The sequence below is a fragment of the Phoxinus phoxinus genome (genome assembly GCF_949152265.1).
Source record: "Phoxinus phoxinus genome assembly, chromosome: 25".
Taxonomy (NCBI): domain Eukaryota; kingdom Metazoa; phylum Chordata; class Actinopteri; order Cypriniformes; family Leuciscidae; genus Phoxinus; species Phoxinus phoxinus.
The window spans coordinates 25238384-25259280 of NC_136900.1; the positions used below are offsets into that span (position 1 = coordinate 25238384).

The 20897-nt window shown below is 38.1% G+C and overlaps 1 protein-coding gene across 7 annotated transcripts in view; it reads right to left on the reverse strand.

Moving 5' to 3' along the window:
* Positions 1-188, reverse strand: part of LOC306994220 (uncharacterized protein) — a 24554-nt gene extending 24366 nt beyond the window's left edge. For 4 of the 7 annotated variants that reach the window (XM_079604684.1, XM_079604688.1, XM_079604689.1 and 1 more), the window contains exon 1: positions 50-175. The gene's annotated coding sequence lies outside the window, so the exon portion shown is untranslated. Of the gene's footprint in view, positions 1-49 lie in introns of all 7 variants that reach the window. The other 3 variants (XM_079604685.1, XM_079604687.1, XM_079604686.1) reach the window with 3 other exon arrangements.
* Between the last annotated feature and the right edge of the window lie 20709 nt (positions 189-20897).

Below are 20897 nucleotides of genomic sequence, written 5' to 3' on the forward strand. Positions count from 1 at the left end.
TTATGACTATTATTACTTCACACAGTTTACAAACACTATATGAATATACCTCGTCAAAGTTTGATGTCAGCTGTAAAATCAGAAGTGTAACTGTACTCGTTTCAATATTGATCAATTAGCCTAAATCTTGGCACCTGATAATGATGATTATTATTATGACGATGTTCTTCTTCAGCAGAAAGTGATGAATGAGAATCGGCGAGTCACTGTCGCCCCCTGCAGGACACACTTCATACTGTACAACGCACAATACTGAAGGATTATATTTTACATTATTTAAATGGCAACTATTTGAAAATGCGACCCTATTCCTCCCCGGCTGTTAAAAGATGTGTCTGCAACCATATGGTTACCAACCATGGTGTACTATTGTGAATGTCTTTATCAAATGGTGTTGTCTCACCCTGTCTCAAACAAGCAGTGGTTCCTCCCCAGATCAAAAAGCCAGGCCTTGATTACTGATCTGAATAATTTTACATCGTTTGAGCCCAATCCGTATTTCAATATGCCATTCGTTTGTGCATCGGGGCAACATAGAGGGCGAGACGTCTGCTTCTCCATCACTTTAACACCAGACGAGTCCGCAACGAGTGTTGAATTTAACAAATCTCAGCCCAAAAAATACATTTTCCCTTCAATGTTTTAAAAACATTCAGAATGTCTGATTTGTGGCAAGAAAGGTGAAAATCATATATTTATAACTAATTATTATTATTAGTGAATCACACATTATGATGATGAAAACTATTAGTCTGGCCATCACCAGACCAAGCTCGGTCTTTTAGGATTGAACATTATTCTGCACTGAGACCCTAATAAGTAAGTAAGTAAAATGTATTTATATAGCACTTTTCACAGATAAACATCACAAAGTGCTTCACAGTAAAATGTAATACAAGAACAATTTAAAATACATTCCCCAAAATACAAACAACAAACACAACAAACAACCATAACAACCCCTCGACTAACCAAAAGCCTGCTTGAAGAGCAAAGTCTTCAGTTGTTCTTTAAAAGAATCAGCTGAGTTCGCGCAACGTAAAACAAAGAGGCAAAGCATTCCAGAGCCTGGGAGCGACGGCCTGGAATGACTGGTCCCCTCTAGTTTTAAAATGAGTACGGGGAACAACTAATAACATCTGATCTAAAGACCTGAGACTGTGAGTAGGAGTGTGAAGCTGTATCAGGTCAGTGATGTAGGTAGGGACTTGGCCATGCAAGGCTCTAAAGGTAAGAACCAGGATTTTAAAATGAATTACTGGACTGGTAGCCAGTGAAGTGATGCTAAAACAGCTGTGATGTGGTCACTTTTCTTAACGTGGGTTAAAAGCCTTGCAGCAGAGTTCTGAACAGCCTGGAGACGATGAAGCTCCTTCTTACTCAAACACGTAAAAAGACTGTTACAATAGTCCAACCGGGAGGAGATGAAGGCATGAATAATCATCTCTAACTCGCCTTTAGTCACAGATGATCTTAATTTGGAAATGTTCCTCAGTTGAAAAAAGCAGTTTCTAACTAATTGTTTCGAATAAAGCTCCAAGGACATAGCTGACTCAAAGACAACACCTAAGCTCCTGAGGCTCGGTTGGACAGACGGGCCTAAGTCACCAATATATTGTATTATCTTTGGGATTTTACTTTCAGGGGCAATGATTAGTGTTTCTGTTTTGTCAGAATTAAGAAGCAAAAAGTTCTCACATAACCACTTTTTAATACTAGTCAGACAGTTAACCCATTTGTGCCCAAATTTTTCTGAATGGTTTCATGCATATAGTCGTTTTAATAGTGTCCTATATGAACATATTCTGCATTTATTTTCCCCAGGTTTTTCTTTTTTTTCTTGAAAATCATATTTGAATGTACGGCAACTATCGTTGCCGGTGGGCAAATATGTTGTATGCACCCCCTCAATGTAAAATATGAATAGGAGGAGAACATTTGGCATCATGGAAGAGGTGTTAGTGAGATTCTTAAATCTTAAAACACAACAAACAATAAATCCATTTGTCTTAACCCTTGTGCGCTGTTCGGGGTCTTTTTGACCCACATTTCTAACTTTCATTCATGGATAACATGGATAATTTGACACAGTTTAGTGTAAGATTTTTGCACATCTTTTGGAAAATGCAGTTTTTAAAGTAACAAATTATCACTTTAACCAAAAGATGGCTATTTGCTATTTGACTAACTGAAAGACATATTTTCACAACTTTTTCCAGTTGTATTCATATACATATTATGAATTAATAATAATATGTAGATATGAATCTAACTGGAAAAATTTGTGAAAATATGTATTTTAGAGCTCTGCAGCCATCTACTGGTTAAAGTGATATATTTTTTTACTTTTAAAACGGAATTTTCCGAAATATGGGCAAAAATCTTACACTAAACCATGTCAAATTATCCATGTTATCTTAATGAATGAAATTTAGAAATGTGGGTCTTTTATAAGGTGAATTTGACATAAAAAAAATGTAAAAAGTTTTTTTTTATATCTTAAAATAATTTTCTATATATTAAAAATATATTTTTTTACACATTTTGTGGAGTAAAAATGTCCAAATGTGAAGTAAAAACATTAATAAACTGAGTAAAATGACATTGTGAAAACAAAAACAAAAAAACAATTTTTTTTGTTACAATATTAGCCTACATTTTGTTGCCTGGGGTCTCTAAGACTCCAAACAGCCCGACTGTAAACCACAAACGAAACACGCACAAGGGTTAAAGTGGTGGAACATAGTTCAGAACAAAGTGCAGCCATACCAGGGCATTGTGTATCAAAAAGTTAAATGAAAATAAATAAATAACTACAAATAAATTGAATGAAGAAAAAAATATATCTATCTAACAAACAAAAAAACAAATAACAAAATGGCAAATAACAAAAATAACAGTGCATACAGATGTCATTTAAAGGGTTAAGTTATGTTTATGCACTAAACAAGACCAATAACCTTGATTTATTAACCTATTAACACAGTATAATCCATTTTCCCATGATATATGTACTTACAAGGCATTTGCCCACCGGCAACTATAGTTGCCGCTTGGACTTTTGACTAAGTCTACAAAAAACTATAGATCTCTTGCAAGATTTGTTTTGTTTGGATGATTCTAGAGACCTTCATGATTATGTAGATATATATATGTCAACAAAAAAAATCGTATTATTAACATGAAAATGAAACTTTCTTTGGGAGGGTTTGCCTTTGCCATGCTTCCAGGAAGTTGGGATAGGAAGTTGACAGCCTCATGTGACAGGAAGGAAGTGAATACCTTTTTTTTCTTCTTGAAATCCTTTACTTGGTTGTTTGCTTGCATGTCATTGAGACATTAAACATGGATAACATCTAGAAAAATACTTACAAAAGGAAAATGACAACTATACACTGCGGCAACTATAGTTGCTGGTGGGCTTATTTAATTAACGAAGATAATTTAAACAACTCAGTTTCCTTAAAGGAGCAATACAGTTGGATATCATCCGCATACAGGTGGTAAGATATGTCGCTAAACTGACTAATAACCTGACCGAGAGGAAATATATACAAGAGGAACAAGATAGGACCCAAGACAGAACCCTGAGGTACCCCACACGACAACTCTGCAGTTTCAGACATGATCTGATTCACATTGACACTAAAGCTTCTACCAGACAGGTAGGATGAAAACCATTTTAAAACTGATCCCGACATGCCAACCAGATCACGAAGTCTATTAATCATAATTTTATGATCAATTGTGTCAAAAGCTGATGAGAGGTCCAATAAGACCAGCACTGTATATTTTTAATATCACTTGAAACTTTAAGTAACGCCGTTTCTGTGGAATGTTTTTTGCGAAAACCAGACTGGAATTTGTCAAATAACTCATGTTTCTCTAGGAAAAGGGTGAGTTTTTCAGCTACAACTTTTTCTAGAATTTTTGACATGAAAGGAAGCTTCGAAATTGGTCTATAGTTTTTTGGTTGTAGCGGATCCAGGTTAGTTTTTTTAAGTACAGGCTTAACAACGGCATGTTTAAAAAAAGCAGGAACAACACCATTTAAGAGTGAAGAATTAAGCATCTCAACAATACAGGGGCCAATGTAGTCAAAAACTTGTAAAAATAGCACAGTAGGGACAACATCCATAGGGCAAAATGATGATTTCATAGAATGGAACAGAGAGGTAATGTCATGTATCGTCACAGGTGTAAAAGTGGACCAACAATGGGGAGGAGACAAGTCACAGGCAAAGGTCTGGGCCAATGGTGGAACAATGTTGGCCCTAACATCTCTGATCTTATTAACAAAAAACTGGAGGAATTCATTACAGTCAGATCTAGATAACACAGTTGTTTGAGAGCTAGTTGGAGAAACTATTGTATTAATGGTGTCAAATAAGATTTTGGGATTGTGCTTATTCGAGGAAATAAGTTGAGAAAAAAAGCACATTCTCGCCTTTTTCAACATCTCATTCAAGGTGACCATTAGATCTTTAAGATGGAGCCTGTGAACCCTAATAACTTGATTGAACTCAATTGATTTGAGTAAACTCGTTCCCTCAATTTAATTGAGTAATGGGGTCTCCCAAAACGTGCATATTTAAGTTTACTTAGGCTATGTTTACACGGAAACGATCTGAAGAGAAAGCGCAAAAGTGGCGTTGCGTTATCACTGTTTATTCTGCGTTTAGATGAGCGTTATGGGGGGAAATCTGCATATGGTGACGCAGAAGTGTGTGAGATTGGATGTAGTGTGCACTCCAGACGGCTAGGTGGCGATGTGGAGCACTGACAGTGAAAGAGACGCTGACACAGTTTGTCATGTTTAATACGGTAAAGCTGCTGCTTTAACCCTCGCTGCTCTTCGCCTGTCACTCAGTATTATTATTTTTTTTGTCAATGAAATTAATGCTATATATTAGTTTGATAATGTTTAGTTATTTTCCTGTACTGGCGCACGCCTGTGACGTAAATGCGTACGCGACGCCTTCACTGTCTAGCAGACTTTTGTGTTTTTACCGTTTTTACCCTTTAGACGGGAACGCGGCGGTGGAGCGTTTTTAAGATCTCCACTCTGGAGGGGGGTTTCACTTTTGTCCGTTTTTAAGCCCCAAAATGCCGTCGCCGTGTAAACGAAAGACACATCCCATAAAATATTTCTACGTTTTCGCCCGCGAGCGTTCTCGTGTAAACAGGGCCTTAACTTGGTGCTTATGTAGACTTGACTTAAATTGTTTAGTTCACCAAACTTGACGATTATTTAATGTACTTAAACAATAAAGTTCACTTAACTAAGTGTTAATTTCAAGTGTACTTGTATATTTAAGTAAACTCAACATGAAAATTTAACTGAAATTAGAATTAAAATCTAAATTTTAAAGTTATTATTTTGGGGATTCTGCTCTGTGATTCTCCTGCACACGAGGCGTGATCAACGGCATAGTTCAAATGACTCCGTACACAATTGGATAGTCCTTCAACCAATCAGACGCGAAAACACGTTTGTATAAAACAAACGTGTTGGTTTGTAGCATTGATCAGCGGTTTGCAGAATGGCATCATTGAAAACATGAAAGTGAGTGGTATTTTTACACACACTCGAGCGATTCGTTTGCTAAACTAAAGAAGCCATATGAGCATCGTCGAGAGGTTAAAAGGATTCGTTAAAAGCGAAAAGCAAGCGTTTGTTGTGAAATTGATGCGCGCGTCCGAGGCGAAATCCGCTTCTTCTGGGAGAGTGCTAGGCGGGAAATGTAAAACTACTGCTGTTATTGTGTCACGAAATGTAGTTTTAAGACTTGTTCAGTCGAGAATGTAGTTGTTTAATTAAAGCTCAAATCTGTGGTTTGTTTATAAAGATAGCGCCTATTTAAAAAATGTGATCTGACGTATCGGAGTTGTAGATCCAGGCAATCAGCGCTCATGTAACCCGCTGGAGCCGCCGCACCTCGGCTAGTGCTCCTGACGTCTGCCGCTGGTGAACGAAACATGTTTAAATTCATAATCTAAAGCTTCGGCTCTATTATATGAAACATATAAGTTAAAATACTTTAATGACTCGTTATAACGAAGGTCAAACGACTTCTTTAATTAATGTTATGTGAGTTTTTCTTAATCTCATTTAGAAATGTAGCCTATGACTGAAAGTGTTCAGTGTCACATTCATAGTTAACATCTGAACAATGTCAATGTCACAATGTCACAATGTCACGTGGGCATTTAGTCATTACAAAATAAGTTATTGAGGCCAAACATTTAAAATGACATTATAATCTGAAAATCGGGGATTCCCCCGTTTATCACGTCACTTCACCACGTGACAGCAGCAAGCCGGCTCCTGATTGGTTAACGCGACGCGAATTGACGCTGAAGTTCAGATTTTTTCAACTCGGTCGGCAGACGTGAATTCGCGTCAAACACGTGAATGCACAGAAAGCACTACATAAAATCATTCGCGTGTAACGCGCTTGACGCGCCAGACGCGCCAGACGCTCAATTCGCGCCATTCGTGCGAACTTGACGCGCGAATGAGGCGTATTCGCGTCTACCGCGCCGCGCTCTACGCCTCATTCGCGCCGCAGGAATTTTTTATTCGCGTAACACGTCTTTGCATTGACTTAACATTGAAATCACTCGCGCCTGATGCGCTATTCGCGTCCGGTGTGAACGCACCATTAGTGTTTTATTTATTTTATTTAGATCACCATAATGGTGACATTTTAAAACATCAACATCTAAACTTCCGTCAATTCTCAATAAGAACGTCTGTAGACGGATGACATAAATAAAGTCAGTATGGTTAATAAGAGAAGCTGGTAATGATGTTTGAGGAGTTGTTTAATCGAGATCTGCACAGATGTGATGTCTTCTTGTATCTCCAGTGGATTTCATCCAAGGCTGTGGCTGAAGTCAGTTGTTTCTCTTTCCTTCAGTGATTCTGCTTGTTAACAGCAGGTGTTCATCACTAACGCTCAATCATCAAATATTTAATCTCTTAATTATCGCATTAACTTTAACACTGCTTCAGAGTTATTTTAACACTCTGACTGGGACCATAAGTGATCTGAGCAGAGTTGATTTAACTGGGGATTTTTCTCTGTACTCTTTTATTATGCAAGGACAAGGACACGTATGAAAATAAAGACATTTTTAATGTTACAAAAGCGTTTAGTTCAAATATTCTATTCATCTAAGAATCCTGAAAAAAGTGTCCCGGTTTTCAGTTTTCAACAGGCGTAATCTCAACTCTATTTCTTGCTCTTGATGTGTACAGTATTGTTTGTGATTCAACTAAAAACTGGTAACATGGTTAAAGGGCACCTATTATGACATTTAAAATGTTCCTAATGTTGTTTAGGGAGTCCCCAACAACAGTTTTACGTGCATGCAATGACAAAAAACACTTTTGTTGTCGTATAATATGCATTTATTTTACCTGATTTGCTCACCGACTCCCAAATGATTCGTTCAACGACTCATTTTTCCAAACCCCTCCTTTGCGCGACGCTAATCTGCGTTGATTGGTCAGATGACCCAGCAGTGTTTACAGAGATAATACTTATTGTTTAACACGGAGTACAATGATGCTTTCATCAATTAAATCGTGTTATAATAATGATTATAGTCCACTGCTTTATAGTTTTTACACAAGATCAGCCCAAAAAGTCCTCTTTTATAACATATGGTCATGCGATTGAAAGAAACTCAACACCTGAGTGTAATGCTGCCTTCACGTGCTGTGGAAAAGATGATATTTTCCACTTGTGAACTGGTATTTACCAGTGTGTTGTGTTCAAGTGCTTTTATGATATTTTCCACTTGTGAACTGGTATTACCATTCACAACGCTTGCGTCGCTCTCCGCCATGTTGAAAAGGTCAAAGGTTATCTCATCTCGGCAACTCGTGCATCAAAATATTCTACGAGTTGCCCAGTGGAAAATACCACATGAGGGGGTGTTCATGTGCATTTTCCACGTCGGCTTTTGGTATTTACCATAATTACCATAGCACGTGAAGGCACCATAATTCCTTGGATATCAGCTGTAATTTATATATTTGCATAACTTCAATGAGCTGTTTCTCAGTAGCAATGGAATAAAATACATTTTCAATTCACAATATGAACAGCTGTTGACTGACTTTAGCCTATAAGTTATGTTTAGAACATGATGTTATCTGTTCTGACATACAGTGTGAAAGCATTTGTAAATTTGGCAGTAAAATGACATTGTTTTGGTATTGGTTGAGCTTGTGTGTAAAATAAGTTCAAGCATTTTTAATTTGTGTTAACTGCATACATTTTGTGTCAAAGCAACAAGAAATGTGTTAATTGTATAGCCTACAAAGACGGATGTTGTGCTAACCGTGTTAAGAGTTTAGGAAACTTGTTAAATGTATTGAAAAAAACTGTCATAGCGATTGTAAAAAACTGTAAATGTGAAGATTGCGAATAAAAGCTTAAATTTACCTTTTACTCCGGGAAACAAACTTAATGTCTTTTCCTTCAGCTTTCCAATGGTGAACTTCTCAAACTCTTCACTTGATGACGCCACAGGTAATACTTAAATCGAATTTTGATTGATCCTGATTTTGACTTGAAAGGCCATTGTGGCTGTGTTCAATGAAGATGTCTAAATGCAAAGCTCAGAACAAGGAAATATATTGCTCTCCGAGTCCTTTCTCTTTCACTTTTAATAGTAAAATCTGTCAGGGCGTCGACGTTTCATTTAATCCCACAAACATTACTATTCTGATCGAAACCACAGCAGCAGGGTCCTGCTAAGACACAATACAACTCAACAGCTCGGACACTTTAAGCGAACTGAGCAGTTACATTTTTGACTCCCTGCCAGAATTGAATTGCCCTCTGCCTGCAAGCGAATGACGTCAGTTGATGATGTCGACGTGGCCACATGAATTTTTAATATGTTTGTGATGCCCTTTCATTTCCATTGAATTTGATCTATTTTTATGTAGTTATTGCATCCTTATTGGATACACATTGTTAAATATCTTGAACACACTGAAGTGTTTTAATTAAATCTGAAAAGTGTGAGCTAAGTTAATGGGTGTAGTCAGTATGTCTGTGTATGGCATACTCACTTAAAAAAAGGGCTAAAAAAAGAGCCAAAAATATGACTAATAAGATGAAATAGGCTAGTTTAATTAATGAGTAAAGCAGCTTTTACTAAGTAGAAACAATAAGTTGAATCGTTTTACAATTAGTTAAGCTTGCCTACATTGAGAATAATACTAATAATATGTTTATTTTATATAGCGCCTTTCAGAAGAATCAAGGTAGCTTTACAATAAATTACAAAACCACATGACATAGAAACGATACATAAACTGTGAAGGATAACATGGAAAGAGGTACATATAGAATCAGAACATAGATCAGGGGTCGGGGAAACAAGTGAAAATAAGACATGTTTTAATGTTGGTTTTGATAGTGATGAGAGATTACGGATGTGTTGTGGAATGGAGAGTTGGGGCAGCGGTGCAAAATGCTCTACCACCAAACGATGCTAGTTTGTGCCGTGGGATCATCAACAGACCGGTATCAGAGGATCTAAGTGTGCGAACAGGGGAGTATGTATGGATGAGATCAGAAATATAGTTGGGGGCAAGACCATGGAGTGCTTTAAATGTAATGAGTATCTTGTACTGAATGCGATAGTAATGATTTAGGAAGGAAGATTTCTTTGAGTGAGTGAGGACTCTGGCGGCTGACTTCTGGATATATTGAATTTTATTTAATGATGAATTGGGTAAGCCATAGAAAAGTGAATTGCAGTAGTCAAGCCGTGAACTGATGAAAGCGTGAACCAGGGTCTCAGCATCACTGATGTTAAGAAAAGGACGTAAGCGTGCAATATTGCGAAGGTGGAAGAAGGCAGACTTAGTGAGCGAGGAGATGTGAGGAAGGAATGAAAGAGAGGAATCAAATATTTCACCCAGGTTTTTGACAGTGGTGGAAGATTGAACGAGAACTCCAGCAATATTGACATTGTCAACACAGACACAGGATGTAGTTTGAGGTGAACCAAGAAGAAGTAAATCTGTTTTATCGGTGTTAAGTTTGAGAAAATTAGTTGTCATCCAAGCATTTATTTCATCAATACAAGCTGATATGGAAAGCGTTGGGAAAGGTGCATTGCGTTTAGAATGGATGTATAATTGGGTATCATCTGCATAGCAGTGGAAATTGAAGCCATGATGACGGATGATATTACCTAATGGGAGCATGTAGATGATGAAGAGAAGAGGCCCAAGAACAGAACCCTGAGGAACACCGTGCGGGACAGAGGCAGAAGTGGACTTAGACTGGCGGATGGAGATGTAATGCTGGCGATCAGACAGGTAGGAGGTGAACCAAGTGACTTGACTGATGGAACAACCACATACAGTGAAATTATTGACAGTTTTAATAAAAAGAACATTTGAGATAATGTGAAGGAGGGAGAAGATTGCACGGGAGTAATTTTTTTCCTGAACAAAATAACCTATTCCTTTAACAATAGAAGTGTCACACTTTCACTTTGACCAACTTTGTGAACATCTTAAATAACTGTCTTTTTTATATAATTTTTTTAAATTATTTTATTTATTGATTAATGTATAATATGTATATGTATATATTGATGCATGAATGACTGAATACATACATTAATAAAAAAAGGTTAAAAGTAAAAAAAAAAGTGAAGTTAAAGTTAAAGTTTTTTTTCTAAAGTAGTTAAAGGACATTAAACAATAATATAAAAATATAATGGCAAAGTAATATCACAGTCACCGTGATTTTGCCAAGACATGGTACTGGGTCAACGTATTTTGTTGATCCTGGAACAACACTCCTGTTTGAATGTAGTCCTGTCCCAACTCTTAAACATAACCTTACCCACAATTTATCCCTAAAATCAGATGATGGTGAATAAAACTGTTGTATAAAAAACAAAGCCTGGTTGTATGTGTTAACATGACAAACTGTAAACCGGTCATTCTACAGAAACGTCCACTTTTGGTATGGCAAGATGTCTTAAAATGTATTTCTTTATCCAACATTTAAACTTAGACCACATTATTAGATTATGAATACACATAAATGTCAGCTTATTGATTTTTTATATTTTTTGTGCATTTATTTAAAGATGCATGTACCATAAGATGTTAAATAAATCTCAGATTTATAATATTTTTATATAGCATGTTGAAGTGTCACTTTTTGAGGGTTTGCAAAAACGCACCGTTTTGTGCCTGGCCCTTTTCATGCAAAAGAGCTGCTGCAGAGGGCGGAGCATAAAGAGCTTGTGTGTGTGTGTGTTTGTGTGTGTGTGTGTGTGTGTGTGTGTGTGTGTGAGAGAGAGAGTGTGTGTGTATTAGCAGCTGCGATTACCTCACACACACAACCACCCCTTTAAAGGTTTTTATGAAATATAATTTTTTTTTTTTATTAAAAATAAGAAAAATAATAATGCAACATGAGGTTAGTTCGTTTGCACAACCACGTATTTGGTTGCAACCACGTAACTATGGACATATTTGAAAACAAGTTAAAATCAAGTAATGATGCAGTCCTTTAAATCTTAACTTTTGAGTGTAGCAGAATTACATTTATGTAAAATGATCATGTCACATGTGACATTGTATTTAAGGTGACAGAAAAAAAAGACAGTACAACAGTGACACAATGAATCACCAATGACATGCATAAGACCAAAATCATTATTATTCAACAACTGCATTGTTACTGTTGGCATACAATCTAAATTAATAGCTTTGAATAAAGTTTATCTATTAATGGGAGTCACTGTGTTACCCATTAGAAAGGTGACACCAGTGACAGTAACACCAGTAACAATTTTCATAAAAAAATAATTTTACAAAATGGCTGCAGCAAGGTATCAAACCCCATGTTGTCAATCATTGTATAATTATAAATGATCTAACCCGTTAAATAAATAAACGGTAAATACATTAAGTAGTTTAATCCATTTGTATTCTAGATGTTTACAATTCCCTAACAATAAAGTACTGTAGGTCATACCAGAGTTCAACTAAAAGCTTCATATGAAATCATGAGATAAATGAGAAGATTTCTGATAATTGAAAAGAGACAGTGGATTTACTATGGGACTTTCTTCATAGATATTCAGAAAATGGGAAGAAGGAAGTCAATTTATGTCATCAGTGTGATTTTTATTTCAAAATAAGAGATTTTTGTTTAATGGTAACACCACTGACACAACTCCAGGGGACCACTACTTTCATTATACATTTTATAATATTTATTCTGCATTTTGTTTGTTTTTTAATGTCATTTACATAATATATTAGATAGTAATGTATACATTATTGTATTTTAAATGGTGTAAAAAACCTGCTATTGACTTCAAAATAAAGCATTTTCCCTCTGTACATGACTGTGGGGACGAGCACTAATGTGATGCTTGAATTATATATAATAATAATACAAATATTGCCACATGGATGGCTCAAGAAGGTGTAATTGTTCAAATAACATATTGTTTTATTTTAAAATGTAAAGAAATTGTAACCCTAAAGTGTTTTTAAGTGTAATATTTCTGTAAAGGCTAGGGACAGAAAAATGGACATTTCCATAGAATGACCCAAACTTGTCCCTCAAATCTGATTGGTTGATTGGAAAGTTATTCCAGGATCATATTGAACTTTTTGAAGTCACATGCACCATATTATCACATGCATTAAAGATCAGGTGAGATTTTGTGTTTGTGCATGAGGTGACAGCAGGAGTCTCTTTATAACAGACTTCAGTTAGAGAAGTCCCTTTGGATAAAAGTGTCTGCTAAATTAATAAATGGAAATCTAGATTTACTGTATTTGCAAATATATACACATGCCATTGACACATTTTTGATTACATTTAAGGGAAACCATGCTTCCAGTGTAGTCAGACTCCACTGTTATTACTGCTGAATATCTGTTTAATCTATTTGCCTCGGTGCGACACCGGCTGAGCATGAAATGAAATAAGTAGATGTTTTTAAGCACTCACGGGCAGATTTCAAACAAGCAAAGCAAAACTGCTTCTTACATTCTCTACATGACATGATTTTACATCCCTCATTGTGTTCTATCAACACACCACAAAAAGGACAGGCACGAATGGCTGGACACTGGACATGATCACCGGAGACCTTATGTACAACTGATGATAAAGAGATGAGTAGACAGTCTCTCAGCAGTTCCTGATCTCCACTTTTACATCCCACATTTCCACACTGATCAGCACGAGGTCGAGGTCCTGTCCACTCTCTCACACTGCCAACAGAACTCAAAGGGTTTTCCGTTCTTCACTGTGCAAACGGAGCACTCCACACAGAGATTGGAAACATCAGACCTTTCAATTAAAGTGCCACAACCAGGACACTGAATATGGAAAGAGAAAAGACAGTGATGCACATCAACATGTTCAGAGTCACTCACACACACAATACTCTATAGATACAGTATTAAGCTTCTTTCTGTTTCTAGATTCTGACTGTAGTGACACTATAGTTTAGTATCATGACACTGAAACTGCCTGGATCACATTCTTCCACCCCTACCTGTACATCTTTAAAGGGCAAGTTCAGTATTTTACACTTAAAGCCCTGTGCCCGGTTGCATAAAGCACCTTAAGTTTTCCCCTTAAGCATGACACTTAAGGGGCGATTTCCCCTTACCTAAGAGAATAACTTAAGGGTGTTGCATATAATCTCTTAAACGATTCTCTTAGGTAAGGGAAACATTTAAGTGTTTCACGACAGCGATCCTGGATTCACGTTATAAAAGTCTGTTGTTGCCATAGATACGCAAAACACTAACACAAGCGGGAAATAGCCCCCGCAACCCGGTGAACCACTCTGCTGACAGACGATTTATGAACGTGGAAAACATCTCCCACTATCGTCTGAAAACTCGCAGTTGCAAAAAAACGCAGTGCTATAAGCAGTTGTAACACCGCAGGTGAAGAGTGGTTGCGATGTGTGACACGGTCAAGGGCGCCGTCTAGTTTGTTAGTGATGTCAAATATTGCGCGTCGATCAAAACGGTATTCATGCAACAATAGGGTTCTCCCTATCCCTAAAAATTATTCTTGGCACATAATTATCTTCAGCTGGTTCCATAAATTCAGCCGTGTCGTCTTATTTTTTGTCCGCGTTACTCTTAAGGTTACGATTTCCAAACCTTAAGTTATACTTAGGGAAATGACCGTTAAGGGGTTTTATGCAACACTTAACGCTTTTTAAGGGATTACTTAAGTGAAAAAACAGCATTTAAGGGAAATTCTAAGTGTTTATGACGTTTCACTTAAAAAAAACATTAAGTAACACTTAAGGGTATTTTTCTGCAACACCCTTAGGTTTAAGGGAAACATAAGGGCGAACTTAAGGGAAAATTTCACTTAAGGTGCTTTATGCAACCGGGCACTGTTCTGATGAAATAGAACGGTTAAGATTGAAAATTTGACACATGCTGCTGGCCCGAGAATGTATGTTTTCTTTCGCTCAATACAGATTGTATCAAAGCAGCTTCACAGTATTAAATTAAAATAATAATAAAATGTCCATGTTTGGTAATGCTAATCAATAGTAATATTGATTGATTCATTAAATTGAATATCCCCAACTGAGCAAGCCAAAGGCAACAGTGGCAAGGAAACGAAAAACTCCATCAGGTGACCCAATGGTGACCTAAAACTCCATCAGGTGACCCAATGGTGACCTAAAACTCCATCAGGTGACCTAATGGTGACCTAAAACTCCATCAGGTGACCTAATGGTGACCTAAAACTGCATCAGGTGACCTAATGGTGACCTAAAACTCCATCAGGTGACCCAATGGTAACCTAAAACTCCATCAGGTGACCTAATGGTGACCTAAAACTCCATCAGGTGACCCAATGGTAACCTAAAACTCCATCAGGTGACCCAATGGTAACCTAAAACTCCATCAGGTGACCTAATGGTGACCTAAAACTCCATCAGGTGACCTAATGGTGACCTAAAACTCCATCAGGTGACCCAATGGTAACCTAAAACTCCATCAGGTGACCCAATGGTAACCTAAAACTCCATCAGGTGACCTAATGGTGACCTAAAACTCCATCAGGTGACCTAATGGTGACCTAAAACTCCATCAGGTGACCTAATGGTGACCTAAAACTCCATCAGGTGACCTAATGGTGACCTAAAACTCCATCAGGTGACCCAATGGTGACCTAAAACTCCATCAGGTGACCTAATGGTGACCTAAAACTCCATCAGGTGACCTAATGGTGACCTAAAACTCCATCAGGTGACCTAATGGTGACCTAAAACTCCATCAGGTGACCTAATGGTGACCTAAAACTCCATCAGGTGACCTAATGGTGACCTAAAACTCCATCAGGTGACCCAATGGTGACCTAAAACTCCATCAGGTGACCCAATGGTAACCTAAAACTCCATCAGGTGACCCAATGGTGACCTAAAACTCCATCAGGTGACCTAATGGTGACCTAAAACTCCATCAGGTGACCTAATGGTGACCTAAAACTCCATCAGGTGACCTAATGGTGACCTAAAACTCCATCAGGTGACCTAATGGTGACCTAAAACTCCATCAGGTGACCTAATGGTGACCTAAAACTCCATCAGGTGACCCAATGGTGACCTAAAACTCCATCAGGTGACCTAATGGTGACCTAAAACTCCATCAGGTGACCTAATGGTGACCTAAAACTCCATCAGGTGACCTAATGGTGACCTAAAACTCCATCAGGTGACCTAATGGTGACCTAAAACTCCATCAGGTGACCTAATGGTGATCTAGAACTCCATCAGGTGACCCAATGGTGACCTAAAACTCCATCAGGTGACCCAATGGTAACCTAAAACTCCATCAGGTGACCCAATGGTGACCTAAAACTCCATCAGGTGACCTAATGGTGACCTAAAACTGCATCAGGTGACCTAATGGTGACCTAAAACTCCATCAGGTGACCTAATGGTGACCTAAAACTCCATCAGGTGACCTAATGGTGACCTAAAACTCCATCAGGTGACCCAATGGTAACCTAAAACTCCATCAGGTGACCTAATGGTGACCTAAAACTCCATCAGGTGACCCAATGGTAACCTAAAACTCCATCAGGTGACCCAATGGTAACCTAAAACTCCATCAGGTGACCTAATGGTGACCTAAAACTCCATCAGGTGACCTAATGGTGACCTAAAACTCCATCAGGTGACCTAATGGTGACCTAAAACTCCATCAGGTGACCTAATGGTGACCTAAAACTCCATCAGGTGACCCAATGGTGACCTAAAACTCCATCAGGTGACCTAATGGTGACCTAAAACTCCATCAGGTGACCTAATGGTGACCTAAAACTCCATCAGGTGACCTAATGGTGACCTAAAACTCCATCAGGTGACCTAATGGTGACCTAAAACTCCATCAGGTGACCTAATGGTGACCTAAAACTCCATCAGGTGACCTAATGGTGACCTAAAACTCCATCAGGTGACCCAATGGTGACCTAAAACTCCATCAGGTGACCCAATGGTAACCTAAAACTCCATCAGGTGACCCAATGGTGACCTAAAACTCCATCAGGTGACCTAATGGTGACCTAAAACTCCATCAGGTGACCTAATGGTGACCTAAAACTCCATCAGGTGACCTAATGGTGATCTAGAACTCCATCAGGTGACCCAATGGTGACCTAAAACTCCATCAGGTGACCCAATGGTAACCTAAAACTCCATCAGGTGACCCAATGGTGACCTAAAACTCCATCAGGTGACCTAATGGAGAAAAAAGAACCTTGGGAGAACCCAGGCTCAGTCGGGGGTCAGTTCTCCTCTGGCGGTTATGAACTAGAGGTCGGATTTAACTGTAAGATTAAAACATTTATATGAATGCCTGGTTAAAGACCCACTCCGATGAAAATCATGTTTTTCTAGGTGTTAACATGTTCTTGTGGCATTTTTCTGATGTTAGAGGACATATCTTGAGAAAAATAAGCTCAAAGTTGTATTTCTGAGTATTTCTACATTCAAATGTCTGTGAATCAGTAGCAGACGCTAAAATGCCGTTTAAAATAGACTGGAGTTGTGACGTAGTAACTCCACTGGGCGGGGCCACGAGCTCATACTCAAATTGGAACACATACTGTAACAAATAAGTCACTTTTCACCGTCTATCAATCGTCAAAACTAAGGTTTGGAGAGCACAGACTGATACCGTCAGTATTTACATCATTACATAAAGAGAGAGGGCAGCCAGCCTCCTCCAGCCAAGCAACAGGCGACATTCCTGCATGTGAAATTCCGCGCTCGTCCAAGTAGACTTGCACACGCCGGGTGGCGACGAGTTTCGCCTGTCGCAGTCGTTTGTCCCCTCGTGTGTCAAGCCCATCACTCGTGAGAGACGCAGTCAGTTTTTCAGATATAGCGGTGACATTAGCATCATAATAATCCCGAAATTCCGAGCAATCCACTGATACTAAATATGTCCTGATTGATCACTGTGGGAGGGATGAAATATTGAGACGAAGTCGAGCTGTTTTTTACTGCGACGTCTCGGAGTGAAATAATGATCGGTGATAACTTTGATTAACTTCGGATAATAATAATTAACGTGTATATATATAATACTGTAATGCTTCTCCGTGCCAACGGCTCCGCCCACAACGCAGAGGCGAATTGCTAATGAGCTACTGCCGCTCTGCCGAAGCGAAGTCCCAGAAAACGGCACAGGTTTTGAGATTTGGGCTAAAAATGGCATAATCATAATTTAAAGACCACTGGGAATGTTTAAAAATAGCTCAAAATATGATCGGAGTGGGACTTTAAAGAGATGCGTCTTTAGTCTAGTTTTGAACTGGGAGAGCGAGTCTGAGCAACGAACAGTATCAGGAAGGCTATTCCAGAGTTTAGGAGCTAGATGTGAAAACGCCCTCCCTCCTTTAGTGGACTTAGATATCCTAGGTACGACCAAAAGCCTCGAATTTAGCGATCTTAAAGAGCGCAATGGATTATATGGCGATAGAAGATCCGTTAAATAGACTGGAGCTAAGTCGTTTAGGGCTTTATAAGTCAGTAACAATACCTTATAATTAATATGGAACTTTATAGGTAACCAGTGTAGAGATGATAAGATCGGTGTTATATGATCATATTTTCTTGATCTGGTAAGAACTCTAGCGGCTGCATTTTGGACTAACTGTAGCTTGTTTATTGAGGATGCAGGACAACCAGCTAATAGAGCATTACAGTAATCTAGTCTCGAGGTCATGAATGCATGAACTAACTTTTCTGCATCAGAAACTGACAGCATATTACGTAGCTTAGCAATGTTTCTAAGGTGGAAAAATGCCGTTTTTGTGACATTTGAAATATGATTTTTAAAAGACAGGTCGCAGTCTAGTATGACACCCAGGTCTTTTACTGTAGAGGATAAAGTAGCAGGACATCCTACTATGTTAAAGTTGTATTGTGAGAGGTTTTGTGGGCGGTTTTTTGAACCGATGAGTAGTACCTCCGTCTTGTCTGGATTTAATAGAAGAAAATTACGCGTCATCCAATCTTTTATATCTTTAACACACTCTGTCAATTTTGATAATTTAGCGTTTTCATCCGGCCGTGATGAAATATATAATTGAGTGTCATCAGCATAACAGTGGAAACTAATTCCATGTTTCCTTATAATATTTCCAAGTGGCAGCATATAAATTGAGAATAGCAGGGGGCCTAATACAGATCCCTGCGGCACTCCATAGTTTACTGAAGTTATGATCGATTTTTCCCCATTTAAATAGACAAAATGGTAGCGGTCAGATAAGTATGATCTAAACCAGCTTAATGCCTGTCCCTGAACACCAGTATAATTTTGTAGTCGATCTAAGAGTATTTTATGATCTATAGTGTCAAACGCAGCACTAAGATCGAGTAAACTTGAGATACAGCCTTGGTCAGAAGCTAAAAGTAAATAATTTGTAATTTTAACCGGCGCAGTTTCTGTGCTATGATGTGGCCTGAATCCTGACTGAAACTTTTCATTGATATCGTTTTCTTGCAAGAAAGAGCACAGTTGAGCGGACACAACTTTTTCTAGTATTTTAGACATAAATGGAAGATTTGAAATGGGTCTGTAATTTGCTAGGTTATTTGGATCTAATTGTGGTTTCTTAATAAGAGGTTTTATAACTGCTAGCTTGAATGTTTTTGGAACATGTCCTAAAGATAGAGACGAGTTAATAATATTGAGAAGAGGCTCTTCCACTACAGGTAACACTTCTTTCAGTAGTTTAGTGGGTATTGGATCTAATAAACATGTTGTTGGTTTAGATGCAGTGATAAGTTTATTTAGCTCTTCCTGTCCTATAGTTGTAAAGCGCTGTAGTTGTTCTTGCGGGGCGATAATTGAGGCTGAATCATAAGACGCTGTCAAAGATTGTACATTTACAATTGTGTTTCTGATGCTTTCTATTTTCTCAGTGAAGAAATTCATGAAATCATTACTATTAAGATGTAACGGAATATTTTGGTCAGGTGATGTCTGTTTATTTGTTAATCTAGCCACGGTGTTAAATAAAAACCTTGGATTATTTTGGTTGTTTTCTATTAGTTTGCGGAGATGCTCAGCCCTGGCTGCTTTTAGAGCCTTTTTATAACGTGACATACTGTCTTTCCACGCGATTCTAAAGACCTCTAAATTAGTTTGTTTCCATTTACGCTCTAATTTACGGGTTTCTCTCTTGATAACATGCGTAGCACTGTTGTACCATGGTGCTTTAGTTTTCTCTCTGACCTTTTTTAATCTAATGGGTGCAACAATATCCAATGTTCTAGAGAGAATGGTGCTCATACTGCTAGTCATTTCCTCTAGTTCATCTGTTAGTTTGGGTTCAGGCAGTAACTGAGACAAATCAGATAAGCAATTTGAGAAATTATCTATGGTGGATGGAAGGATTGTTCTGCCTGGTCGGTAACGCGGCGCAGCGTGACATAGTACTGTAGTCCGTAATATACAAGTTACCAGGAAGTGGTCACTGACACCATCACTTTGTGGAATAATATCTATATCGGTTGGATCGGTTCCATATGATATAATTAAATCGAGTGTATGATTAAGACGATGAGTTGGTCCGGTGACGTTTTGCTTGACCCCAAAGGAGTTTAATAAATCTGTGAACGCAGCCCCTAACGCATCATTTGAATTATCTACGTGAATGTTGAAATCTCCAACAATTAATGCTTTATCGACATTGACCAATAGATCTGAGAGAAAATCTGCAAACTCTTTTAGGAAATCAGCGTAGGGCCCTGGCGGTCTATATACGGTAGCCAAGGCTAGAGATAATAGGGATTTCTTTCTTACATCTAAGAGCGTAACATTTAGCACAACTACTTCAAACTAATTAAACCTGTGACCTGTTTTCTGAGTAACATTAAGAATATCTCTATAGATTGTTGCAACACCGCCGCCACGACCAATCAGACGGGGCTCATGCTTATAACCGTATCCTGGTGGAGTGGACTCATTAAGACCGAAATAATCATTTGGTTTAAGCCAGGTTTCAGTAAGGCAGAGTATATCGATGCTATTATCTGTGAACATTTCATTTACAATAACCGCCTTAGGTGTAAGCGATCTAATGTTTAGAAGACCTAGCTTTAGAAATTGTTTTTGTTCACTAATAGCGAGATTTTCTGTTTTAATAACAATTAGATTTTTAATAGATCCTACAGTAGATTTATTATTTGATCTCACTAAACGAGGAATAGACACAGTTTCTATTAAATGTTCTACACTAGTATTTATATCAATTAATTTGGTGCAGCAGAGACTGTGATTTGGATTTTTGGTAACTAGTCAAACGGTCTTAAATATCTTA